Here is a 25518-nt window from a genome sequence, read left to right on the forward strand (position 1 = left end):
GACGCCTCAATGCACCTCATCTCATTGATGCCCCTAACCAATGGTGAAGCTTGGAGTGTTATCCTCAGGTTACTGATGCGAAAGCTGAAGTTCTGAATGTTGACATGTCCACAGGTATACTGCTTTATGATGTAGTAGCCTTGCTGTATTTAAATGCTATACGACTACTAGTGTATTGAATTACATTACTTATTAGAATGCAATAATATTACTAATATTATTTATCAAATACAATAGCAACATCTATAAGTAGTTATGTATAGTTTGAGAACAGTTTTTGTATTTTCAATTATATTATCTCATCAGGCCTCAATATTCTCTAAAATTTAGGTCTGCAATAAATATTTCTAAAAAAAGCACATACAAATGAATCAAAACACATATTTGAAGCTCACAAATTGCCCTCTGGTCTGCTCTCAAAATTATCTTTCTAAATTGCAGTTTTTATTCTATCACTCCTTTGTTTAAGGGGTGACTTAAGCAAAGGAGGGGAGACCTCAAATCTGATTTATCAATAGAACTGAAGTAAGCAATTCCAATCATGATTCAAGACTGGGGATCTGGATTTAGCAGATATTTCAAAACCACCTTGTTCTCTTTGTCTTTTTGATCAGGACTATTTCAGCTTTCTACCATCCTGCCTTTCCTGACCTTCCGACTATACTATCTGTGACAGCCTACATGCTTCATTGGGTCTCATGTTATAATAACAGTGTCGTAAAAGAGGTGGAGAGGTGGAGACCAGATCCTTCACTTTTATTCACTGTGAAATACAGGGAATATGCAATTTAACGCTTATCTTACATGTGATAACTGGGCATTGGGAAGGGCAAACAAGGGGCTAAGCAAATGCTAAAATGATGAGAGAACCTGGATCTGCAAGAGATGTTCTCTGGGAAGAACTCAGCAAGATAAATGGATATAAATTGCTGAAAAAAATCACACTTATATGGTCACTTCTTCCATTTATCTGGAAAATACCCCTGAGCATTTTTTTTAATGCAATGCATAGCGTCACTGTGATATGAGAGGGTGACAATCACATGATGAACAGAAAATCTTTACACAGCATGTCAACATAGGTGGGCATATTTGATTCTGACTGATTTAGCCATCAAGTCTGATTAGAATGTGACTTTCCAAACAGTGTGAGCATAGCAGGAAGAGGTCTTGAAGTTAAATGAGCTGGTGACATTTTGTAAGGGCCATGCAACCTTCAGTAAATCCTTTAAGATTTCTGAGTCTTAATTTCTTGTTCTGTACAATGGAGATGAGAACCTGCCACATAGAGCTGTTGTAGAATAAAATTTGGTGACATATTTACTATAGTATGTTCTCATATTCTGAGAGGTTGGAGATTTCCTTGCCTTTGTCCCTTGGACCTTGGAGTGCTGCAGATCGATACTGATAAACAGGATGGCATAAATAAGGAGAATAAACTCCAAATGCTGTGGCTTGTTTTTAAGGCCCCCTGTGCTCTGACCTTCTCCAGTGGTGTTACTTCATCTCCTCTCACTGCCATTACTGAACTCCCATTTCAAGTCAGCAGCTTCTCTTAATGACAGGAATGTGTTGTATTCCTCAGGGGTTTAGAAATAGAGAAGAATAAAGTAATAATGTTTGGTAATGATATTGGTAGAGAAGAAGAATATAGACACAGCAATCAAACAAACATGGGTTAAAACCCTAGCTCTGTGATATAGTTAGGCTTTGTGTCCCTACCCAAAACTCATCTTGAATTATAATCCCCATAATCCCCACCTGTCATGGAAGGGACCTGGTGGGAGGTAATTGAATCATGGGGGCAGTTACTCTCATGCTGTTCTTGTGGTAATGAGTGAGTTCTCACGGGATCTGATGGGTTTATAAGGGGCTCTTCCCCCTTCACTCGACGCTTCTCCTTCCTGCCGCCTTGCGAAGAAGGTGCCTTGCTTCTCCTTCCCCTTATGTCATGATTGTAAGTTTCCTGAAGCCTCCCCACCCATGCTGAACTGTGAATCAATTAAACTTATTTTCTTTATAAATTACCCCGTCTCAGGCAGTTCTTTATAGCAGTGTGAATACGGACTAATACACTCTGCCATTTCCTGGCTGCAGAACCTGTGACAAGTGGCTCAGCTGCTTTCAAACTGAGTGTCCAGGGCTGTAAAGTGATGATAAATCCTACCTTACAGCAGCATAAAGTGAAGATAAGACTTACTTTACAGTGGCATTGTGAGAACACAACACACTACCACAAACCAAGTGCCAGGCATAATGCATGGCTTACTGCAGCCATTCAGTAAATAGTAGCACAAATATTCTTATTTAGCATACCAGAATTCAGGAATCACTACATTATTGTCATTATAATTCTGAAGGGCAATGAAATTTGGTAGCATGGTTGATGTGCTAATGCTGAAATCACCTGTTCTCAGAACATCTCTATTTGATTAGTCAAAGAACTTATTTGTGCTTCAATTCGCTCACCTGTAAAAACACCGGAGAGTACAAAAACAGTCACCTTCTTTGTCTGGGAAACCTGCTCATTTTAATTAACCTAAAAGGTTTCTAGCAATTCATGTTTTTAAAGCACTTTGACATCCTAAGAATAAGAGGCAATTTAAATGCAAAGTTTTATTATAACAGCTTTTTTAAAATAATTATTACTCAAGGGGCTCTCAAGCGAGAAGGAGCTCCTAGAATTCCACACCTCTTATCTAGGAGAAGGTGCCGGGTGGCTATTGAAGAGCCATGTCTCAAGTACTCCATGAGAGTTCCTGGAACTCTCCTTCCTTAGCAAAAATAATGTGGGGCAGAATCAAAAAATATAATAAAAGGTAGTAAAAAGAGTGATAATATGAGTGTCTTCAAATGCCAGCTAAATCTTGATTGCTGCTACATCTACAAATCAAATTTGAATTGCACTTCTGAGTTCTGTCAAAGAAAAAAAAACAGAGCTAGGCAGTAGTTAAAGGGGTAAAAACAGACTCTATTCTGGATTATTGAAACAGGAGAAAAGACGCATCAATATAAAACTGGGTTCAATTTTGAATACAGCACAAGCGAGGGGAAATATATAACCAAGTAACAGGAGAGGGATCAGGGGGTGGAAAACAACTAAGAGAAAACCTCAGAAGTAAAAGGATTCTGGCAAAACCCACTGAACTGGATTCTTGCCAGAGACAGGCCAGGATGATCAGACATCACCTGAGGATGATGCCTGGCACAGTAGTCCCAACCAGATACTGGCCCAGCCATTTAATAATATGTAGCAAGGACTAAAACCAGGTTTCCTGGGGACTGCATTTTACTCCTTAGCATTTCCTGTCTTTCAATGGGATGAGCTTCTTGACCTAAAATTGCCATGGCAACCTTGTGGGTGGGGTGGAAGAGGTCACTATACAAACAGGTTATCAGTGACAGATGTGGCTTCTGTTCCATAATTGGTACCTAAAAAAACAAGTGGGTCATCACATTAGCTTGACTCAGGACATCTCTCACCAGGCTATTAGCCTTTAGAAAACACAGAGCTCAATTAACTTTCATGGAAATTGGATTACTTCCTGCCCATTTGAAGGCCTTCATTTATCTACCAGGATCTGTACAAGGCAAAGTTTCTGGTGTGTATATCCCTGAAAATCTTTGAGGAGGCTCCAGCACAAAGATAATATTCTTCTAGGCTACAAAGAACCTGCATGTAAATTACCAATTATCATTTCATAATGGCCCTGTGTGGTCAATACGAGAGAATCATAGCACACAGGACAATAAATGAGGTTCAAGATTAAGCAACTAATCACATATGTCATCATTAGGTATGAATTCAGACCTGCCTGATCCCAAATCCCATTCTCATTCCACTATACCATGTGACCTCAGTAGTCCTCATGGGTTACAAACACCAGTCTCATCTTCAAACTCCAAGGTAAAGCTTCATAGGCCGACCTCATAACATCAGAGGAGGACATTTCCTAGGGGGAGGGAACATGTCATGTTGGGTTTCCTTTTGACTGGAGTAGTCAAGGGATACTCCAGTCTCTGTGAATGGTGATGAAGCATTAACATTAACAAAAAGGGAAAGAACTTTCTACTGTAGTGCCAGAACTTTCCACTGTTACTGTGTGCCAGAAGCTCTCCCAGATGCTTCATGGCTGCTCTCTAATTTAATCCTAACCCCTCTGCTAGGGATGTATTACTGCGTCCCATGTTACATCTGAAGAAATTGGTGCTTAGAAAGTTTGACTGTCCAATGTTGAAATGTGAGCAAAAAAGGCAGACCTGAAATTTGGAACCAGTTCTTGGCTACAGGGCTTTGTAAACTTTGGCCAAGTGCTTTCCATCACTCCAGGTACTTCTAAAGTAATTCAATAGATAACTGAAGCAGTCATGGTTCCTGGGATGCCGACACTAATGCTGGCTTACCTGTGCAAGAATGGACCCACTGGAGAACTGGAGTGCAGGTGCAAGGATCATAGGGAAGATAGTGTGATGAACAAGGCTAAGAACTAAGAGCTATCAGGGTGTTCTTGACAGTCTCATCAGTGAGAACTTGACAAGCTCACCAGGTTCCCACCACTGGGTTGCAGGAACTATAATATTTTCTTTTGTGTTGACTCATCTCAGTTAAGACTTAAAGTTCCAGGTGAGAGGTAGCTTCCTGGCCATATTTAGGTCATCACCCCAGCTTTTGGCTATGCTCTTGCAAACAAATGTCTCAGGAACCCTTAAGCCACTCCAGAAGAAGGCATATTTCTGGGTTTACTTTCAACCAAGAGCATACATTCAAGAGACAATTCATCTAGAGGAATGTCTGGGTGCTATTAGGAGGGAGAAATGGGTGCAAGATAGTGACAAATATCTAGGACAAAAGTAAAATATGGGCTTTATATTTAACAGATAATACATATAAAGTCCAAAAAAGGTAAAATTAGAATTTAAATATCTATAATAATACACAGGAAAGTACTGACGAACTGCACTGTCTAAATCATATCTAATAAAATCACCATCACCATCATCACCAAAATCATTATCGTTGCTATCATTACAGGATAACATAAATCAGTTCCAGAGCCAGACCACAAACCTAGGTTACTGGACACCTTACCCAATACTCTTTTGACATGAGATATTTTAGAGGTGTCTCTCACAGAGTATAGATGGGAAACATCTTTAGAAAGCAAGATCAATTTAAAATCTATCACATTTCTGAGATATACTCATACTGTAGGCTTCCTCTAATAGATTGAAAAAGTGGCTATGATATTTCATGACATGCAACTCAAGAGGTAGAGCCAATTTCCATGCCCCTTGGTCTGGGTGGTAACTGAATATGCAGAAGTGAAACTGTGTGAGTTCCTGAGCCTTCCACTTTGCTATTTTGGAGTGTTCCTGCCACTATGTAACAAAGCCTACACTAGAATACTGAACACAGACCTTAAAGAAAGAGAGGAACAGTTAGCGCCTGCACCAAGACCCCCACACATGTGAGTGAAGTCATCGTAGACCCTCCAGCCTCAGTGGAGGAAGTGCTCACTCCAGCAAGTGCCTTGGATGACCGAGTAGCTGCTCCACGTGGCTACAATGTTAATGATGAACACAAGCACCATGGGATGGATATTTTTTACAGCACTGGAGAGAAAACAGAGGAAAATAACAAGATCTAGCCTTCAGACTATCAACTCAGCTCTGATGAGAGAACAAGTTTGTTTCTGGGGTAGCCCTAAAAGAATCTCTTACTTCATGTAGTCACAGGGAAGATAAGGCTGAAAATCAGAACTAAAACTTTCTTACGCAGTTTGCAGAATTATGAGGAAAGCCAAATTTGCACACCCAACAAGTCTCTTCTGTGAGCTTTAGGGCATCAGTTGGAAAGAGTGGGACAATGACACTTTGAATGGGGGTGTTTTATTGGATTGAGGACAAATGGAAATCTTTATCCATCAGCATCACTATTGTGTAAAGAACTAAATACACTGCCTTGAAAACAGCCTGACACACTATTTGCTTATTTTTTAAACAATGCTTTCTCCAGTTAGTACATACATTCCATGAGAGAAAGAATTTCTGTTTGTTTGCAGACCTCACTCACTACCTGAAACAATGCCTGCAAGTATGTTCCCTCCTTTTGTGACTTCCCTTACAATTCTCTGCTTTCTGCCATATAGCTTCTCTGCTTTTTATTTTTTTTCCTTAGATTAGCTTGAGACGTTGATTCAAATTCGATCATAGGAGTGGAGCTAGTAAGCAAGGATATTTTACCCTCAGCAGCTGTGAGAAGGGGGTGGTCTGACGACTCAAAGAGTGCAGTCATTTATGACAGAGAATATGCTCTGTGAGGAGAGAGCAAATAAATAATTATGGAGCAAAAAAGAGAGAAATTTGGAAGGAAGGAGGAAATAAGGGGGAAAAAGAGAGAAGTGTTGGGAAATCACACACACACAGAGTGATGCAGATTGGAGTTAGTTGAATATTTTGTATGTCAAGTTCTGTAAGTCCTTATGCAGCAGGCAAAGGATGTAAAGGACCATTTTATTATCTCCTCCTTGAATATTACAAATGTTGGAAACTGAGGGTCTTAAACTATTACATAATCTGTCCAAGGTATATGAAATAGAACTAGAATACAGCTTGTCTTAGCCTAGCATCTTCAATCTGGAAATAAAAAAAATTTAATGTGAAGAATGTGGACATCATATATATATATATATATGAAAAACCTTGGCAGTTGAATATCTTTTCATAGGCACAATGTATATGTTTGGTTATGTGTCTATATTTCTGTGTTTACTATTTTATTTGTTCAACATGAAATATTTAATGAGCACCTCCTACTATGTGTCAGGCACATACAACATCCTTTGAAATGAATGCTGTTTAACATCCTCTTTCAATGGGTTTAAAAATGTCAAGTGATAGGATGTAGCTAAGACTTAGGTTAGACCTCACAGATCTAGAGTTACTATTTTTTCCACTGTGTTGTCTCAACCTGACCTCTACCATGAAACACAAAGCAAAATAAACAAAGCAAATAAAAACAGAAAGAAAGAGAGGAGCATAAAAACAATCAAAAACATTCTGGAGAGTAGCCAGGTTGTTATGCCAGGCACTCTACAGAAAGCAGAATGTAAAAAGTAATAGATCTCCAATTCACCAAGTCCCCTTAGTAAAGAATTCCAAGCAAACCACATTGTATCAAAAAGCTCTGCTGTGTTAAGGAGTTCCCACTCCCAGGGGGAAGGACTGATGGGCTCTAGCTGTGTCTATAATTTGATAAGACAAGGACAGCAATGGAGTTTGGGAAATGGATCGATTTTAATGCAATGCCACTGACAAATCAGAAAGGACTATGTGATGGTTGTCAGGAGAACATCCCTGCACCTCCTCATCCCTGTGTGCGAGGATGGCTTGTCTTTAATTAAGTTAGGGGATTACAACCCCAGTGAGGCTGCTGCTACTGATGACTCAGGACTCACCCCAAGGCTTGCATTAAATGGAATGTAAAGACCCCAGTAGGTCCTATCTCAAGGCTGTCTGTTTGTGGAGTTGTGTGCAAAGGAGAGAAATAGTCCATGATCCACCCTGATGCCAGGCCATAAAAGCCTCATTGCTCATCATATCTGGGTAAAGCAGATTTTATCAATCTCCCCAAATAAAATAGGAAATTAATGTTCCAGAAATAATAGGTTATTGCGACAGAAATTGAAGTCTGGTCTATCCATTCAAATATTCTTTTCTTTTTCTCTTTTTCTTTCTTTTTACCAGATCCTATGGGTTCCAAAGACATTCTCCAAAATGGAGCCAGAAAATATGATCTGAACTCTTGAAAAGTCAGTATTATATGGGGTCCACTTAAATACCTGGGTCTTTCACTATGAAGGACAAAAGCAGGAAACAAAAAGCAAACAAAAAAAAAGACATTTTTCAAAATCCTACATCAAACCTGAAAGGCAGAACTCACACAAATAAAATTGCTAATTAGTTAATCCAAGACATCTTTATTTTCAAAATTGTCATTAATCAAATTAATTCACTCACCAAGTATTTACTAAGCACTGACTAAGGGACAAGGGCTGTTCACAGTACTGGGAATTAGAGAGCAAACAAATGACAGGGTGTATGGAACCCTCCTGTTGTGGACACAACAACATCAACAAAGAAATGTACTGTATGTCAGGTAAGACTCAGGTTATATGCCAGCTAACATCATAATGACAGGATCAAATTCACACATGACAATATTAACCTTAAATGTAAATGGGCTAAATGCTCCAATTAAAAGACACAGACTGGCAAATTGGATAGAGTCAAGACCCATCAGTGTGCTGTATTCAGGAAACCCATCTCACGTGCAGAGACACACATAGGCTCAAAATAAAGGGATGGAGGAAGATCTACCAAGCAAATGGAAAACAAAAAAAGGCAGGGGTTGCAATCCTAGTCTCTGATAAAACAGACTTTAAACCAACAAAGATCAAAGAGACAAAGAAGGCCATTACATAACGGTAAAGGGATCAATTCAACAAGAAGAGCTAACTATCTTAAATATATATGCACCCAATACAGGAGCACCCAGATTCATAAAGCAAGTCCTTAGAGACCTACAAAGAGACTTAGGCTCCCACACAATAATAATGGGAGACTTTAACACCCCACTGTCAACATTAGACAGATCAATGAGACAGAAAGTTAACAAGGATATCCAGGAATTGAACTCAGCTCTGCACCAAGCAGACCTAATAGACATCTACAGAACTTTCCACCCAAAATCAACAGAATATACATTCTTTTCAACACCACACCGCACTTATTCCAAAATTGACCACATAGTTGGAAGTAAAACACTCCTCAGCAAATGTGAAAGAACAGAAATTATAACAAACTGTCTCTCAGACCACAGTGCAATCAAATTAGAACTCAGGATTAAGAAATTCACTCAAAACCGCTCAACTACATGGAAACTGAACAACCTGCTCCTGAATGACTACTGGGTACATAATGAAATGAAGGCAGAAATAAAGATGTTCTTTGAAACCCACGAGAACAAAGACACAACATACCAGAATCTCTCGAACACATTTAAAGCTGTGTGTAGAGGGAAATTTATAGCACTAAATGCCCACAAGAGAAAGCAGGAAAGATCTAAAATTGACACCCTAACATCACAATTAGAAGAACTAGAGAAGCAAGAGCAAACACATTCAACAGCTAGCAGAAGGCAAGAAATAACTAAGATCAGAGCAGAACTGAAGGAGATAGAGACACAAAAAACCCTTCAAAAAATCAACGAATCCAGGAGCTGGTTTTTGGAAAAGATCAACAAAATTGATAGACCATTAGCAAGATTAATAAAGAAGAAAAGAGAGAAGAACCAAATAGATGCAATAAAAAATGATAAAGGGGATATCACCACTGATCCCACAGAAATACAAACTACCATCGGAGAATACTATAAACACCTCTACACAAATAAACTAGAAAATCTAGAAGAAATGGATAAATTCCTCAACACATACACTCTCCCAAGACTAAACCAGGAAGAAGTTGAATCTCTGAATAGACCAATAACAGGCTCTGAAATTGGGCAATAATTAATAGCTTACCAACCAAAAAACGTCCAAGACCAGATGGATTCACAGCCAAATTCTACCAGAGGTACAAGGAGGAGCTGGTACCATTCCTTCTGAAACTATTCCAATCAATAGAAAAAGAGGGAATCCTCCCTAACTCATTTTATGAGGCCAGCATCATCCTGATACCAAAGCCGGGCAGAGACACAACAACAAAAGAGAATTTTAGACCAATATCCCTGATGAACATCGATGCAAAAATCCTCCATCCTCCATAAAATACTGGCAAACTGAATCTGGCAGCACATCAAAAACCTTATCCACCATGATCAAGTGGGCTTCATCCCTGGGATGCAAGGCTGCTTCAACATAAGCAAATCAATAAATGTAATCCAGCATATAAACAGAACCAAAGACAAAAACCACATGATTATCTCAATAGATGCAGAAAAGGCCTTTGACAAAATTCAACAGCACTTCATGCTAAAAACTCTCAATAAATTAGGTATTGATGGGACATATCTCAAAATAACAAGAACTATTTATGACAAACCCACAGCCAATATCATACTGAATGGACAAGAACTGGAAGCATTCCCTTTGAAAACTGGCACAAGACAGGGATGCCCTCTCTCACCACTCCTATTCAACATAGTGTTGGAAGTTCTGGCCAGGGCAATCAGGCAGGAGAAAGAAATAAAGAGTATTCAGTTAGGAAAAGAGGAAGTCAAATTGTCCCTGTTTGCAGATGACATAATTGTATATCTAGAAAACCCCATTGTCTCAGCCCAAAATCTCCTTAAGCTGATAAGCAACTTCAGCAAAGTCTCAGGATACAAAATCAATGTGCAAAAATCACAAGCATTCTTATACACCAATAACAGAAAAACAGAGAGCCAAATCATGAATGAACTCCCATTCACAATTGCTTCAAAGAGAATAAAATACCTAGGAATCCAACTTACAAGCAATGTGAAGGACCTCTTCAAGGAGAACTACAAACCACTGCTCAATGAAATAAAAGGAGAACTACAAACCACTGCTCAATGAAATAAAAGGGGATACAAACAAATTGAAGAACATTCCATGTTCATGGATAGAAAGAATCAATATCGTGAAAATGGCCATACTGCCCAAGGTAATTTATAGATTCAGTGCCACCCCCATCAAGCTACCAATGACTTTCTTCACAGAATTGGAAAAAACTACTTTAAAGTTCATATGGAACCAAAAAAGAGCCCGCATTGCCAAGTCAATCCTAAGGCAAAAGAACAAAGCTGGTGGCATCACGCTACCTGACTTCAAACTGTACTACAATGCTGCAGTAACCAAAACAGCATGGTACTGGTACCAAAACAGAGATATAGACCAATGGAACAGAACAGAGCCCTCAGAGATAAAAACACACATCTACAACTATCTGATCTTTGATAAAACTCACAAAAACAAGAAATGGGGAAAGGATTCCCTATTTAATAAATGGTTCTGGGAAAACTGGCTAGCCATATGTAGAAAGCTGAAACTGGATCCCTTCCTTACACCTTATACAAAAATTAATTCAAGATGGATTAAAGACTTAAATGTTAGACCTGAAACCATAAAAGCCCTAGAAGAAAACCTAGGCATTACCATTCAGGACATAGGCATGGGCAAGAACTTCATGTCTAAAACACCAAAAGCAATGGCAACAAAAGCCAAAATTGACAAACGGGATCTAATTAAACTAAAGAGCTTCTGCACAGCAAAAGAAACTACCATCAGAGTGAACAGGCAACCTACAGAATAGGAGAAAATTTTTGCAATCTACTCATCTGACAAAGGGCTGATATCCAGAATCTACAAAGAACTCAAACAAATTTAAAGAAAAAAACAAACAACCCCGTCAACAAGTGGGCGAAGGATATGAACAGACACTTCTCAAAAGAAGACATTTATGCAGCCAAAAGACACATGAAAAAATGCTTATCATCACTGGCCATCAGAGAAATTCAAATCAAAACCACAATGAGATACCATCTCACACCAGTTAGAATGGCAATCATTAAAAAGTCAGGAAACAACAGGTGCTGGAGAGGATGTGGAAAGATAGGAACACTTTTACACTGTTGGTGGGACTGTAAACTGGTTCAACCATTGTGGAAGACAGTGTGGCAATTCCTCAGGGATCTAGAACTAGAAATACCGTTTGACCCAGCCATCCCATTACTGGGTATATACCCAAAGGATTATAAATCATGCTGCCATAAAGACACATGCACATGTATGTTTATTGCAGCACTATTCACAATAGCAAAGACTTGGAACCAAGCCAAATGTCCAACAATGATTGACTGGATTAAGAAAATGTGGCACATATACACCATGGAATACTATGCAGCCATAAAAAATGATGAGTTCATGTCCTTTGTAGGGACATGGATGAAGCTGGAAAACATTATTCTCAGCAAACTATCGCAAGGACAAAAAACCAAACACTGCATGTTCTCACTCATAGGTGGGAATTGAATAATGAGAACACTTGGACACAGGAAGGGGGACATCACACACCGGTGCCTGTTGTGGGGTGGGGGTTGGGGGATGGGAGGGATAGCATTAGGAGATATACCTAATGTAAATGACAAGTTAATGGGTGCAGCACACCAACATGGCACATGTATACATATGCAACAACCCTGCATGTTGTGCACATGTACCCTAAAACTTAAAGTATAATAATAAAAAAAAAGAAAAAAGAAAGACTCAGGTTATATGAAGACAAAGAAGGGTAAAGGGACAGAGTGCTGGGGAAGCTGTTTTGAATATCAGTGATCACAGAACATCCTCTGTATCATACGTGACCATACTCTTTAAGTCTCCAAACCACCCATTTCTCACAGGAAGTAGAAGATCCTTGTTTACTAGATTCTATGATCTAATTTGGCAAGCTGAATCAAGACTTCAAGCTAATCTAAGGAAAAAAAATAAGAAAGCAGAGAAGTCATATGGCAGAGAGCAGAGAAGGGAAAGAGAGGTCAGAAAAAAAAAAGAAAAAGTACTTGGGGTGCGTGTCAGAATTGTTTGGGGAAGGTGTCATGGTTGATTTTCTGGGTCAACATGCCTGGGCTACAGGGTGCCCAGATATTTGGTCAAACTTTATTCCCAGTGTGTTGGGGAGGGGACTTTTGGATGAGATGCACATTTGCACTGGTGGACTGAGTAAAGCAGATTGCCCTCCCTAATGTAAGTGGGTCACATCAATCAGTTGAAGGCCCCAATAGAACAGAAAGACTGCCCCTTCCAAGAATAAGGGTGGACTCCTTCTGTCTGTCATTTTTTCCTTAGATTAGCTTGAGACCTTGGTTCAGCTCACCAGATTAGATCATAAGAGTGGACATAGTTAGCAAGGATCTTTTACTTACTATAAAAGCTGGAATATCACTTATTTCCAGCCTTTAAACTCAAACTGAAATATCAGCTCTTCCTGGGTCTTGAGCCAGTCAGCACTTGGACTGGAGCTGCACCATCAGCTCTCCTGGGCTTCTGGCTCACCAAGTGAAGATCTTGGGACTTCTCAGCCTCCATAATCACATGAGCCAATCGCTGATCTCATATAATAACATCATGAAACTAACATATTATATTATGAAATAGATTTCATAATCACATAAGCCTATATCTTTCTTCTGATCCTCTGGAAAACCTAACACAGGGGAAAAAAAAAAAAAGCTAGGAATCGGAAAAAAAAAAGTTCTTGGGAGATAGTAGCTGTTTCCATGGAGATTACTAAGAAGAGCAGAGGGAGAGAGAAAACCAGGATTTAAAAGATGATCTTCTATATTTTATGGAAACCCCTCTTTACACACTAATCTTTGTTTGGGAGATCTTTTCTCAAGAGACTAAATACATACTTCAATCTCTTCCATTGTATTGCCAGTACAGTCCAATTGTCATTTCTTTTAAACAATTATCTAATATGTTTACTATAAATAAACTGAGGCCACATCAGGCCCAGGTTTACTCACAATACAAAATTATCTGAGTAGCTGCTATCTGCTAAGCACCGGGATACATGATGAAAAAAAACTTACAAATGGGTGAGAAAGGCATTCAAATGCTTCTCACATACATAATTAATTCATTACAACTGTATTAAGTAGAATAAAAGACAAGCACAGGCTGCTAAGAGAGCTCGTGCTGGGGAAACAAACCTGCTCCAACGTGCCATAAAGGGATTGAGGCTGGCCCAGATTACAGCTGAGATCCAAGGAGCAAGAAGGGAGGGAAAGGAGTGTTCCAGAGAGAGGAGCCCACAGGAGGAGGAAGGGCTCTGAGAGAGGACGGAGCTCAGAGCTGTCAAATTGTTGAGGTGAGAGTGGCTGGACGTGGGGAGGGGGGCGGTAGTGAAACATGAGCAGTAACCAATACGAAGGGGTGCTCATCTAAGCGGAAACTTGGGAAGCAGTCAGGGGCCCACCACTCAGGGCCAAGACCAACTTCAGGATTCAAACTCCACTAAGTGCATTGGAAGCCTATTTAAGCTACAGAGGAATCCGCTCAGATTTCTTTTTCTAAGACTTTATGTTTTTCAAACAGCTTTAGGATCACAGCAAAATTAAGAGGAAGGTACAGAGATTTCCCATAAACCCCCTGTCCCCACACATTAGAACATCCCCCATTATCAATATTTCTCACCAGTGTGGTGCATGTGTTACAACTGATGAACCTGCACTGACACATCATAATCCTCCAAAGTTCCGAGTTCACATTAGGATTCATTCTTGATCGAACCCTAGATGTTATACCTTCTACTGGTTCAATCCCTAGATATACATAAATATTATATAATCTATGGGTTTGAATAAATAGGTAATGATGGCATCCAACATTATGGTATCATACAGAGTAGTTTCACTGCCCTAAAAATCCTGCGCTCTGCCTCTTCCCCCCTCTCTACCTGCTGACAACCACTAACATTTTTATACTGTCTCCATAGTTTTTCTTTGCCCAGAATGTCAAGGAAAAGCTATGCCTTTTCAGGCTAGTAGGTTTCACTTAGCAATATGCGTTTAAGTTTCCTCCATGTCTTTTCATGGCTTGACAGCTCATTTCATTTTAGCCCTGAATATTTCATTGTCTGGGTGCTGCACAGTTTATTTATCTATTTAACTACTGAAGGACATCTTGATTGCTTCCAAGTTTTGGCAGTTATGAATAAAGCTGCTATAAACATACATGTGCAGGTTTTCGTGTAGATATATGTTTTCAACTCCTTTGGGTAAATACTGAGGAGCACAATTGTCAGATTTCCTGGTAAGAGTGTGCTTAGTTTTGTAAGGAATGGCCAAACTGTCTTCCACAGGGATTATATCATTTTGCATTCCCACCAGCAATGAATGAGAGTTCCTATTTTTTTCCACCCTTGCCAGCATTTGGTGGTGTTGATGTTCTGGAGTTTGGTCATTCTGATAGGTGTGTCGTGGTATCTCATTGCTGTTTTCATTTACATTTATCTGATGAACTATGATATGGAGCATCTTTTCATATGGTTATTTGCCATCTACATTTTCTTTGGTGAAGTGTCTGTTATAATTTTTGGCTCACTTTTTAATCTGGTTGGTTATTTTCTTATTGTTGAGTTTTATGGTCTTTGGGACACCAAACATCCTTCTCATTCCTTACTCAGCAAGGTCTCATTAGCAGTTGACTCAGGCTCTGTCGTCTTCGATCTTGAAGGAATGATGCAAAAATGCAGACATTTATTGAGTGCTGTCTGTGTCCTAGACACTGTGCTAAACTATGTGAATTATCTAATTTACACCTCACCTGATAAAATTGGTACTATTATTATCTCAACTGCATAAATAATAAAACTGAGGCCCATAAAGTTTAAGTAATTTGACAATTATCACAAAACTAATATATGAAGTGCTGTGATCCACATCCAGGCAGTCTGGACCCAGGGTCTGCTGTCTGGACCAAGACATTCTACTGCTTTTAAAAAGTGGCCGCAGACTAGCACACAGGCCCTGCTCATTCAATGGGATAGCCTTGACTAATTATAAACCCTGCCCCTTAGCCTCAGGGGTCCCTGCAGCTTCTGCTAAGTTCTGAACTAAATCTCTACCACGTTACTAAGTCAGCAATTCCCTCACATTCTTCCAAACCACTCCCTTCTTGTTTAAGATGATCAAGTTGCATTCTTGTTTGCTACCAAGAACCTTGACTGACACACTTCTTGTTGCATATGCCATATTGTTATTAGGGTAGAAGTTTTCGAAATGGTTCTTGGATTTTAACAAAGGGCAATTACTTGGACAGCAAGAAGATACTTGAAGAAATCCTAAAAATGGAGAAGGTCTTGAAGGATGAAAAGGAAACAACAGTAGCTATACATGCTGAGTACAGGTGTCCTATGAGTCACCTGGAGACATTTAGAGTAAGGGGACAACCCCTACAGCAGAATTTCCTATGAACAAGCTTGAATGGTGAAAAATCAGAGGGAACCAAATGAACATAGAGGTTTGAGGTGTTCAGTACAAGGGCAACTAACTCCTTTATCAACTGGAATAGAGTTTGCTATGAGCATGTTTACTGATCTTTAAATGACTCCTCTTTTGCTTTCACAGCAGATGTGCTCCTCTAAAGCCAGGGAATCTATGCTACTTAGCACTCTACCCCCAGGGTCCCCAACAGTGCCTGACACAGATAAATGTCCAAAAATATTTGGTAAAAAGATGGACTTATGGATGGAAGGGTGAACAAATTAATGGGTAAATACAGGAATGAGAGATGTTTCAAGACATTTTGGTATAGTCTGTGAGATTTAACATATTAGAAAAATGATGGCTAATGGCACAGCCCATATTTTCCTCCTTCATTCTTTTTTACCTTGCTCATAATTTTTATAACTAATATAAGTTGCATTTAAATACAGACAAAATACACTAATAAAAAATTATCACTTTGGGCCGGGCGCAGTGGCTCACGCCTATAATCCCAGCACTTTGGGAGGCCGAGGCGGGTGGATCACGAGGTCAGGAGATCAAGATCATCCTGGCTAACACGGTGAAACCCCATCTCTCCTAAAAATACAAAAATTTAGCCAGGCGTGGTGGCAGGCACCTGTAGTCCCAGCTACTCGGGAGGCTGAGGCAGGAGAATGGCATGAACTCAGGAGGTGGAGGTTGCAGTGAGCCGAGATCGTACCACTGCACTCCAGCCTAGGCAACACAGCAAAACTCCATATCAAAAAAAAAAAAAAAATTATCACTTTGTAGACATGAAAGTCACAAAACAATATTAATTTTATTATCCTATGACCCACAATTTCTTATTTCATCCACCCAATCTGTTTTTTTGTTTTTGTTTTTGATTTTGTTTTTGTTTTTTGGGGGGGTGAGATGGAGTCTTGCTCTATTGCTCAGGCTGGAGTGCAGTGGCATGATCTTGGCTCACTGCAACCTCCACCTCCCAGACTCAAGCAATCCTTCCACCTCAGCCTCTCAAGCAGCTGGGATTACAGGCGTGTGCCACCACACCCGGCTAATTTTTGTATTTTTAGTAGAGATGGGGTTTCGCCATGTTGGCCAGGCTGGTCTCGAACTCATGACCTCAGGTGATCCACCCACCTCAGCCTCCCAAAGTGGTGCGATTACAGGCACGAGCCACTGCGCCTGGCCCCAATCCACTATTCAAAGTGGAGGTGACCACAGTGTACAGATAAAGAGTAGGATTGAAAGGCCCAGGAAAAATAAAAGTGTCCACACCAAGACACAGAGAAGTGGCACTCGCTCCAGCTTCTACATAGACATCCTTCTGTGTCTTTTCCATGTCACTACACTGTATTAATTATCTACACTGGTTAACAAATTACCTAAATACTTAGCAATTATAAACAATAACCACTTATGAGCTCACAGTTTCTGTGGACACGGGATTCAGAAGTGGCTTAGCTGGATCTTCTAGTCTAGGGTCTCTCATTAAGTTGCAGTCAAAATGTCAGTTAGAGCTACTGTCATCTCAAGGCTTGACTGGGGCTAGAGAATCCATGCTCAGAATGTTCATTCCTCTGTCTGGCAAGGTAGTGCTGGTTGGTGGCAGGTGCCTTAGTTTTCCCGTGCACCCATCCACGAGATTGCCCAGGTGTCCTCATGGCATGACAGTTGGTTTGGCCGGAGCAAATGATCCAAGAGAAGAAAGAGGAAGCTACAACATCTTCTGTGAGCTAACTCTCAGAAGTTCAGCTCTGTCATTTCCACAGTGTCCTACGACTTATGTGGGTTAATGTGGGAGAAGACTAGTAGCTCATGAATAGAATACAATATCAGAAAGTGGGGATCATGGAGGGTCATCTCAGCAGCCTGACAGCACAAGAACTCCACTCAGAAGTAAAAAATGAGCTTCAGGAAAGATGCAAATCTGTAAGACCAAAAGCTAAGACACTCTCAGGCCTGTTGTCGTTATCTCTGTAACATCATTGCCTACTATGGGGACATCAGTTTTTTTCCCCGCATTTAGAAATCCCACTTGTGAAAAGTTCACATTACAAACAGATGCTGCTTTTGGAGGAGTGCTGATAGGTTATCAATAAATATCCCATATAAAAATACCTATTATTTATACAAGAATATTTCCTGTAGGCACTCTAACAAATTCCTGCCCCTGTCTTCTCTCACATAGGTCCAAGTGACAAAAAAAAAGAGGCAAAATGACTATCTTCATGATGTAAGAGAAGTATATGCCCATTCCCTGCTGGTCCCGGACTCCCTCACCTCCACAAACAAAAAGAAGCTTTCTCTTCCAGTTGGGGATTTGCTCAACTAGCAGAATGCTGCAGATCAGTCCAAAAAATAAGCAGAAGACAGGGTACCACATACAGTTAACGATCAGGGTCCAGAGTCCAGGTCACTCCATAGAACCAGCAGGGTCCATATTGCTGTTCTTAGCCCCCTTTTTAGAAATGGTAGAAGATGGCTGTTCAGAGAGCAGGTCTTGGAGTCAGGCCGCCTAGGTTCAAATCTCAGCACTCTACATGTTACTTCTGTGACCTTTTCCAAGTTACTTAAACTTGATGGGCCTCGGTACCTGTATAGTGAAGATAATAATAGTACTGACTCCATCAGGTGAGGTCAGATTAAATTATGTAATCCTCATAAAGTGGAAGGATCTTTGCTATGCTTTTGCCAAACTTACCCTCTCCTTATTTCACTAAAGAAAAATCTGACTCTTGGGGAGAGTGTGTGGCTTTCCCCAAAGTAATATAGATGGTCAAGCTATGCCTGCAACTCATGCACTGACTCCCAGGACCAGGCGGGGGTCACTGAGTTAGTTCAGACTGGATGCAGGAGAGGAGAATAAGGCAGGTAAAAAGGAAGGTAATTGCACAAAAACTCCTTTTAAGCCCACTGCTTTTAAAATTAAAAAAAAAGAAGAGTAATTTTGAAAATGCCTTTTGAAAAGCAGCGTAAGTGTTTAAGCCACAGACTTGGCCAAGGTTCTCTTCAAAGGCCAATTCTCTTGGCCAAAAAATGGGATCAGGTACACGTGAAGTGGATGACTGGAACACAGCCATGTTTCAGTGACCCATTTTCTCCTTCATTCGTCAAATGGAAAATGACTGCCCTAGATGCCTCCCTTAAGTGATGGCTTTTGAGGGATATTATAGTCTTAGTGCCGCTGGCAGAGGTTGCAAAATAACTGTCAAATTCCAGCCTCTTCTCCTGGAAAGAACCTGGGAGTTTAGCTATTTGAACCACCTACTAAACAGAGGAAGAATCTGAGGCCAAACATATTCTAATATTTCTTGATACTGCAGAGCAAATAAGTGCAGAACTAGGGCTAGTACTGAAGCCTCACTCTGCACCCTTTCTTCCTCCATCACTCAGGTCTTAATTTAAAAGTTGATGAGGCAGGCAGGATTCTGTAAACATAGATTTAGTTTCAGTCCATCTGGAGGAGTCTCACTTTCGTGCTATTGTGGCTTCACACACAGAGAGCTCCACTAAACTTATAATCAGAAGGAATGGAAACAACTAACTACTGCGGACCTACTGTGCACCAGGCATCTCCTCCTTGTCTCATGCACAGCCTATGTTGCCCACAATGCTGCAGAATCCACGAAAACAAGAACTCTGTCCACAGTTTCTCACCTTCGTGTCATTATCCCTCAGCCCAGGTCTTGGCATATAGTAGACATTCAATAAACGTATTGAGTCAATGATCTCACTTAAATCTTAAGATAACAGATGAGCACTGAGTTATAAATTAGGGAACTTAGCTGAAATTGATAGAAAGATGTGTTCAAGCCATTCAGAGTGTAAATGTGGGAACTGAGTGTGATTTTGTGACCTTCAGAAAGAGGAAGTCTTTGGGGGATCTATTTTAATGTAAAAGTAAGATTGCTTCAAATCCAACAAATACAGTGTTGCTGGCACATAGGACCTTTCAAAATACTCTGGAGGTTAAATACGTCTCCAAGCCATTACACTAGCTCTGCCTGTTTACTCAGCAAATTCTCTTTCGTCATGGATAGGAGAAATGTAAACTGCAGTGGGACCTTGGGTTGCACAATTGTCATAGATTTCAAAGTCACTAAAGTCCAAATTAACCAGGGTTTCATATTCTTCACGTTCCAAGTACTTGTTCTGACAGCATCTCTTAAGACTCTAGCCAACAATGCAAAATGAAGCATAATATAGATGAAAGAATAATAAACAATAACAATATCATAATAATTATAAAGTGCCAGACATTGTTCTGAGAGCTTTCCATGTATTACCTAATCTGATCCTTACAACAAAACTAGATGTAGGTTTTTATTATTACTATAATAACCCCCAGTTTATGGAAGAGACAACTGAGGAAGAAATAAATATCTAGGCCCAAGAGATCAACTGCTTCTACATTCTGGCTCTGTTCTTTCTTGTCTACCATTATTCTCCTTGTGAACTGATGGGTAGGTGGGTATGTGGGCAGATGGACGGGTGAATAAACGGATGGAAAGAGATGGGAATCAGCAAAGGGTCCATCACCACTATGGTGGTACAGTTTCTAAGTACCTGACTTCATCCATAATTCATGCTGTAGACAGCTGTTGCAGTGGCTGAGTCCTACTGGATTGGTTTGGAAGGCCAGGAATGGTGGTTATGTGCACAAGTTCTGAAATCAGATCTACACCCTCCATATGCCAGATCCAGACCTACAAGCTGTCTGCCTTTGTGTATGACTTTTCAGAGCCTCAATTTCTGTCTCTCAAATGGGAAAAATAAATTATCTATTCAGAAGTGTACGTGAGGACCAAATGTAATGTCAGCGCATAGTAGGTGGTCAGTAAATGTGTTGAAAGACTGAGTGAACAAGTCACCAACATATCACTGGCAGCCCACAAGGATTCAACAGGTCTCCCCTATGTTACGGTTTGAACGACACAATCACCCAAACACAACAAAACTGTGAAAATCCCCAGATTTATACTTTAAATCCTCACAAATATCATTGGGTATGTAGCTGAAGTATTTTGGCTTCACTGACATTGAAGTCGTCAAAATGAACTAAGAGCTAATTGCAATTTACAAAGTCAGGTAATCTTCCTAATCCTTTGTATCTTTGAACCGCAGATTTGCAATTTGCCAAAAACAAGTGCATTTCTGAAGAGGGTGAAGGGAGTGGGGAGGAAGTATTTTCACTGGGAGACTACAAGGTTAGGACAGGGTCTTAGCTTCTGTGTTTTGCTTCTTCAATATAATCCATGCTCCCAACCTAAGGAGAAGGCATTATCTAATGCTTAAGTGGGAAATCCCTGCCCACAAGGTCATGAGGCTGGTGGGTGGTGGGTTTATCTGAGTCTCCTATAGGCAGCTCTATCAATTCCTAGGTAATGATTATGCCACCAACTGGAAAAAACAAGCTCATTTTAAAGCTTTCCTAGGAATCTTCACTAAAATATACACCAAATGGTGATTTCCCCATATTCCCTTGATCCTCTTTAGAAGCACATTTTTCTCTATCAAAGAGAAGATGAAAAGGACATTCGTGTTGTAAGGGAAAGCAAAGGCCTCACTGGTATGGTCTACATACATCAGTACTTAGTAAGATGAAGGGAAAGCTGGATGGTGGAGACAGAAACCACGCTCCTTTCCTGGAGTCATACCCTATTCCTCTCACCACTGACATGGAAAGATAAAACGGGGGAAGGACCAGGAAAATCATCCTGGGAAGCTTTGGGGAGAACAAAACTGGGACGACAAAGAAGATATGAAAGAAAAATAAAAGGAACAACAAAAAAAAAGCTTTACGTGTGGAATTAAAAACATAGGCGATAAAAGAATAGGCAAAATGCCTCTAGAAAAGAGAAGGGATGGCCAGCAACTCTCCACGCTAGACCTAGGAAGAGGAGCAGGAGCCAGAAGAAAAGGAAGGGGACATGGGATATAAGTGTGTGCCGACACACAGAGGGAGGGAAGGGTGTGGAGGTGTGGGAAACGGGGCATGGCACCAGGTATCTCCAACACTGAGCAGGAGTGAGAGTCGTGGCAGAGATGGCTGGAGATGGTGTAGGCCATGGAAAGTACTGTGAGCCACTACAGGGTCATATTGTCACAGTGTCTAGGCTAGAGTTTCTCAAGGTGTGATACTCATACAACTGCCTCAATATCACCCCAGATGGTTGCTAAAATTTCAGATTCCAAGCCCTCCCTGAGGCTTAGCAATTTCACAAGACAGAATGTAGATGATGAGCATGGCGTCACCAACTCCCAGTGGTGATCCTTGTTTACACTGAGCTGGTGACTCTCCACCAGTCACAGGGGAGCCACTGAAGGCTTTGCAGCAGGAAACTGACATTCATGTTTCACTTTACAAGGGTTTTCATCATCCTTTATGCTTTATAGGATTTACAACAATCATCCATTTCATATATAAAGTACACATTTTTGCCCAGGCATAGTGGCTCACGCCTGTAATCCCAATACTTTCGGAGGCTGAGGCAGGCTAATCGGATGAGGTCAGGAGTTCAAAACCAGCCTGGCCAGCATGGCAAAATCCCGTCTCTGCTAAAAACACACACAAAAAATTAGCCAGGCGCCCTGATGGGCACCTGTAATCTCAGCTACTCGAGAGGCTGAGGTAGGAGAATCACTTGTTCCTAGGAGGCAAAGGTTGCAGTGAACTGAGATTGCGCCACTGCACTCCAGCCTGGGCAAGAGCGAGACTCCATCTCAAAAACAAAAAAAAAAAAAAAAAAAAGAGAGAGAAAAAAACTTAGCTGGATGTGGCACACGCCTATAGTCTAGCTACGTGAGAGGTTGAGACACGAGAATCACTTGAACCTGGGAGGAAGAGGTTGCAGTGAGCTGAGATCACGCCACTGTACTCCAGCCTAGGTGACAGAACGAGACTCCATCTCAAATAAATAAATAAACAAAGCATACATTCTTATGAGCATATAGTAGCATACTTACATATTTCCATACTAAATTATAAGCTCTGTGAGGGTGGGAACCTTGTCTTTTTTCTGTTTACCTTCAAAGCCTTAAGAGTTAACACAGTGGTGATCTGTCATGTCAGGAATTCAATATTTATTAAGTGAACAAATTCACAAATAAATGTAGTCTGTCAGGAGTCAAAATGACACATCAGAAGATGGAGATCTGAGGTAAGGTGGGAAACTTGGATACTCCAGGTGAGAGGGTTATGGCCTGAAATAAGATGGTCAAGGTTGCTATGAGGAAGAAGGAGCAGAGTAGAAAGAATCTGAAAATATTTCCTGGATTTGGCAGGGATGGCCATTAGACCAAAAGCGTTAGTACATGTGTCCAGAGAATTCCAGGCTTCCTTCCTGGTACCAAATCTACTATCACTCTGGCCCACGGTCTATTTGTGTAAATAAAGCTTTATTGGAACACAGTCACAGCCACTTATTTATGTATTGTCTGTGGCTGCTTCCTCACTATAAAAGCAGGGTTGAGTAGTTGAGTCAGGGACCATACGGCCTGGAAGACTTAAAATATATACCATCTATCTAGCCCTTTACAAAAAATGTACGCTGACCCCTGATTTAGGAGCTCATTTAGTTCTCTGCTGTTGTAGAAGTTACGCTGAATTCAGAGGGAGTAGCAAATGATAATTTTCCAGCAGCACATGGCTAATTTAAGCAGAGGCAAAGTGAAGTGTGGGATTTCTGACTTGCAAAATTGCCGGCATGTACTGGTGGCCACACAGTGCATGTGTGTGAAATTCCCTACACAGGCAAGCCCAGGGAATACAGCAGAGGCTGGGCGCCTGAATCCACGCAGCACTGCCACTCCCCACCCCCAAATCAGCCCACAGCCAAAGGAACTGGGGAAAGTTATGATCACAGTGCCTCTATAATTTTGTGATGAAGAATGACAGGGATTTACAGGAATCGTAGCTGGTAGAACAATCAAAGAAGGACATTAAAGGACTCAGGCTATTTTGCCGTAAACATCAGTAGCCTCCAAAAGTGTCAGTTCTCGGGCAGTAAGAGGATTTGTTGGTATTTTTCCAGAACCACTTTTCACAATTGCCAAAATACTATAGGGGAAGAAAACCAGACAAACAAGGCAGAAACTAGCAGAAGGCACAAAGCAGCAGTGGCAGGGACAATTATAAATCTCCAGGGCTGCAGGATCCTGAACTCATAAAATTGAAAAGGCACTTCAAAAAATCCTCCATGTCCGTGACAGTCTGTCACTAGAGAGGGCTTTCCTCAGATTATCAACAACCATGAAGCTCTCTAATGCCTTATCAACAGTCTCAAGGACCAGGCGATCATGAGAAACACAGGCTGTATTGATTCAATACTCAAACTGGTGGGATGATGATGATGAATGGCCAGTTTTTCTCTGTCTCATCCTCTTCAAGGATAATGCCACCCTGAGCCTCAGCTCTTTCCAGACCCTAACTCAGATTTGGACTGAGGTAGGGCTCAGACTACTGCAGACAGGGCCCTGGCGTTGTGCAGCCAAAGCTCCTATACTCAGAGAGCTTCGGTTTTCCTGTTTCCTCTTCCAAGCTACAGCAAAGGGAACTGGAGAGATAAGAAGCAGGCCCCCTTTGAAATTCAAGTCTGTGAGTCACTTTAAAATAGAGATTGGCCATGGACCCTGGGTCCAGAATGCATCAGTTTAAATCCCAGGCGGCCTAAGGGAGTTACTTCACACATCCTTGTACTCTGCTCCATCAGCTGTAAAATGAATAGAACCACAGAACTTTCCTCCTCAATTTGAGATAAGGATGAACTGATTTAATATATGCAAAAGCACTGTGAATGAGGCCAGCCCATAGGAAGCATCCTGTAAGGATTAACTGTTGTTTTTTTGTTGTACCAATAGTTTAAGCCCTTACTTTGGGTGATACACCATGCTAAGCAGTTTCTATTCATTATCCATTCCATTCATTATCACATTTATTACTAGAAGGCAGACACAATACCTACATTTTGCAGATGAGGACACTGAGGCACAGGTAAGGGACATAATTTGCTCAGAGGCACATGGCTAGTAAGCAGTGGAGCCAGGAATGGAAGATTCCATAGACTGTCTGGCTTCAAAGCCTGTGAGTTCAACAACCCAGTGCTATGCTGCAGTGTCTGAGACACCCACAGCCCCAGAAGCTAAAGCCTTCCTCCAAATGCAAAACAGCAGCCTGGAGGGTGAAACACACCTACCCTGGAAGTGGAGATAAAGGGACATGGCAAAGGTCTCAGAGCCAATTCACACCAACAGGGCCTTCACCCAAACATGGCAGGGACTGTCTAACCCAAGAGCTGTTTAATTCTCAGGCCTCCCCATGCCTCAGAGTATACATTTGTGCCTGCTTCAGACTATTAAGATTGGGGAAAAGAAGACAGTTATTCATTCTCCAGCATTTCTTCTAGGATGCTCCTCTAGGTGACCCCATTTTGACTAATGAAATAAAAGAATAAATATTCTGGGAGGCTTCTGGAAGGATTTTTTTTCTATCAAAAAAG

General features: G+C 40.8%; 1 protein-coding gene across 7 annotated transcripts in view; it reads right to left on the reverse strand.

Annotated features, from left to right (window-relative positions):
• FAM135B (family with sequence similarity 135 member B) overlaps positions 1 to 25518 on the reverse strand; it is a 364859-nt gene that overhangs the window by 302122 nt on the left and 37219 nt on the right. For 3 of the 7 annotated variants that reach the window (XM_054498897.2, XM_054498895.2, XM_054498900.2), the window contains one exon: positions 18407 to 18614. The exons of the other annotated variants lie outside the window; for them this stretch is intronic. The gene's annotated coding sequence lies outside the window, so the exon portion shown is untranslated. The remainder of the gene's footprint in view (positions 1 to 18406; positions 18615 to 25518) is intronic. 7 annotated transcript variants of the gene reach the window in all.

This window comes from Pongo pygmaeus, chromosome 7 (genome assembly GCF_028885625.2).
Source record: "Pongo pygmaeus isolate AG05252 chromosome 7, NHGRI_mPonPyg2-v2.0_pri, whole genome shotgun sequence".
Classification (NCBI taxonomy): Eukaryota; Metazoa; Chordata; class Mammalia; order Primates; family Hominidae; genus Pongo; species Pongo pygmaeus.